At 45.7% G+C, this 2,821-nt stretch overlaps 1 pseudogene; it reads left to right on the top strand.

Moving 5' to 3' along the window:
• The first annotated feature begins 932 nt into the window (after positions 1-932).
• Positions 933-1,526, top strand: LOC122738421 (annotated as a pseudogene).
• Positions 1,527-2,821: the final 1,295 nt, after the last annotated feature.

Here is a 2,821-nt window from a genome sequence, read left to right as displayed (position 1 = left end):
CCACCTAGCTGCCCCAAGCTCAACATTTCTAAAAGAAAATCTCTTTCCCAAAAAAACTGACTCACCTCCCCTACCTGATCTCCATTTCTGTCAGTAGTACTGTCATATAGCTAGCTATCCAAGCTCAATACTCTGAAGTTAACTTTGACTCATCCATCCCCCTCTCCTCCTATATGCAATCAAGTACAAGGTTCCATTAATTCTTGTTTCATGATGTCTCTTCTATCTATCTCTTCCTTTTTTATTCCCACTGCCATCCCACTAGTTTAACCTAGACTATACCTCCTAACTGAATGGAATTGAATCGAATCAAATGCCTCTCTCTACTCTACTGGAATAAGGCTTTCCTTAAGTAAGAGAGGTTTATTCAAAGCCAGCAATGGCTTTGCATCAGACAACCTGAAGCTGTCAATCTGCTTTTCAAGGATGAATTTGGATGGAAGTGACTGTATAGCTTAATAGAAAGTGAACCTGCCAGGGTCAGGCACTATATTCAGCCACTAAATCACTGGCTAAGCATAGTCACAGTACCATAGAATGCCAAAATTCAAAAAGGGCCTTAGAGATTATCTAGACCAGTGGTGCCAAACTGCAATAGAAATAGGGGCCAATGGGGCAGCTAGGTGGTGTAGTGGATAAAGCACAGGCCCAGGAGGACCTGAGTTCAAATCCAGCCTCAGATACTTGACACTTACTAGCTGTGTGACCCTGGGCAAGTCACTTAACCCTCATTGCCTCCCTCCCCCCGCACACCCCCCCAAAAAAAGAAATGGGGGCCAAGAAACCATACATAAGGATCTCTGTGAGGGGCACATTAAGAAAGCCACACATTTACATATTTCCTTTTTAAATAACATACCAGGATTCCCCAGTGTGAGAGGGCCCTGGTGGTGGAAGGAGGCAGAGGCACAGTGAAGGTCCCTGGACCAGTCATGGAGAATTACCAGAAGGCAAGCTCTGTAGAGAAACCACTGGTCCCCCCAGTGCCAGGTCTGCTGCCAGATACCTTGGAAATGTGGGTCTGGGATGGCAGCAAGATCTGTAACTTCCTGGGCTTTGCATTGGGCCAGCTGGAAAGTGAATCTACGGGGCAAATAGTGTTCACTGGTGCAGGCCATGTCACAGGCAAAGCTGTGACCTGTTCAGAGATCCTGAAGCACTGCCTGTCTGCCCTGCACCAGTTCACCAAACTGCACTTCCAGCAGACAGAGGATACCTGGGTCCCTGTAGTACCCGAGGCTGGTCTGGACCCACTTACTGTACGCCATCATGTGCCAGCCGTGTGACTTCTGCTCGGCAAGGACCCCCTGGACCCCAGTGAGGGTGGCTACCAGCCCCTGGGTGCTCCTCCTGGTCTTGGACAACCTTTAGCCCAACCCCTCCCCCCACATACCCCTCAGCCCAAGAGGCGGGGTCCCAGAGCCTTAGGGCATTAACAGGGAGGTGGAGGTAGAGATGGGGCTGGAGGAGAGACCCCCCAGGAGGCCCTGACCCCCGAGTGTAAAAGGGTCCAGAGCAGATTCTGAGGTGTTTCCCATGCTTCATTTTTTGGGTCCAGTATCTCCAGTCTCTGTCACATTGCTGTTCCCTCTCGAATAGCTGGTGGAAATGAACACATGACTCGGGAACCAGACATAATTGATGGCTACTCTGAGGCTCTCTGTGTTTGGTCCAAGAGATTCTCAGCCCTTTCTTCCTCTCCCCATCCCCATCCCCCTCCACCTACCCCAAGAGTGTTACCACCAGTTTTATCAACCTCTTGCCACTATTAGATGATTCCTTGAACTAGAAATATAAGATTATTTTCTCCAGGAAAGGAAGTGAGGAGTTGGGAATTCATTTACACCAATAGCTAGATAGATAGATATAGCTAGCTAGCTAGCTAGATGATAGATAGATGAATAAATAAGTAAATAAATGAATGAATAAATAGATAGATAGATAAATAAATGAATAAATAAATGAATGGATAAATGAATGAATGAATGAATAAATAACATATCAATACATTAATTCAGGCCACACTCCATAACATTATGGGCCTGGTTGTATTTTTAACACCTCTGATCTAGGCCAATCACTTTGACAAATGTAATTCAATTCCACAAATATTTATTAAGCAACTACACTGTGCTATGCACTTGGGATTCAGAGATAGAGTTGCAATTTAAGGGGGTGGTAGATATGGCTCAAGAAAATAGGATGCAAAGTTGACATAAGGACAAAGGAGAAATCCAAAGTTCTCTAAGAAAATCTGGGGAGAGTGAACAAGCGGGGGAAAGACCTCTTCTCTTCCTCTCTGAAGCCTTCCTTGACCACTCAATCACTCCAATCCACAGCTTCTGAACTCATAACACTTAAAAAAAACCCTACTCAAATGGCACTTAGTCATGCAATATCTCTAGCAGACCTCTGTGTAAAGGAGTCTTCCATCAGAAGGCACAGATCCCCTGTTCCCCATTTTATTTATGTGTAAAAAGAAAATAATACCCACTCTCCCTAATTCAAAGAGGAGGGAAGGCTGGGGGCAGCTAGGTGGCACAGTAGATAGAGCACTGGCCCTGGATTCAGGAGGATTTGAGTTCAAATCCGACCTTAGACCCTTGACACTTACTAGCTATGTGACCCTGGGCAAGTCACTTAACCCCAATTGCCTCACCAAAAAAAGAAAAAGAAAAGAAATTACCCAAGTGCCAGGCCTGAGCAAGATTGGAACATATGGGGAATTTCCTTTAGAACAGAAAGTGGGCCTCTTGGTTGTTGAGTTGAATTGTGTTCTTGTTGGACCTGGTGCCACAGTATAGAAGGTTAAAGGAGGCAT

This window comes from Dromiciops gliroides, chromosome 2 (genome assembly GCF_019393635.1).
Source record: "Dromiciops gliroides isolate mDroGli1 chromosome 2, mDroGli1.pri, whole genome shotgun sequence".
NCBI lineage: Eukaryota > Metazoa > Chordata > Mammalia > Microbiotheria > Microbiotheriidae > Dromiciops > Dromiciops gliroides.
Note: the sequence above shows the minus strand (reverse complement) of the source record. Positions and strands in the feature narration are given on the sequence as shown.